Raw genomic sequence first — 410 nt, 5'->3', positions numbered from 1 at the left:
ATCTGGTGCTTAGTGAATAGTACTCAAATACAGAAATGCATACGTAAGTCTTAACGTGTGAGTATACCTATACGTAGTTTTCCGTAGAACGAGACATAGTTTGTTCCGTCGAAGTGCGGCCGTTGACTGGTGTTGCTTGGCTCCCGGTCGCAACACTTTCCGAAGCAGAGACTGAACTGCTTTTCCTATGTTGACTTCTACATCAGGAGTAAAATACAGGTAGTAGATGCACAGTGCTAGGACGCGCTGTGATACGGATAGTTCATATTTACAGCAACTCTTAAAGATGGACGCCTAATAGTTTTTTTTTCTCTCCACTGAACGATTGCCATTGTTATTATTATTTTTCCTCTTCCTCTATTCCATGGGTGATCGTCCGTGCTTCCTGGCCCCTTCTATGCTCCCCAGTT

Source organism: Penaeus monodon, chromosome 34 (genome assembly GCF_015228065.2).
Source record: "Penaeus monodon isolate SGIC_2016 chromosome 34, NSTDA_Pmon_1, whole genome shotgun sequence".
Lineage (NCBI taxonomy): Eukaryota > Metazoa > Arthropoda > Malacostraca > Decapoda > Penaeidae > Penaeus > Penaeus monodon.
This window is presented reverse-complemented; position numbering follows the sequence as displayed.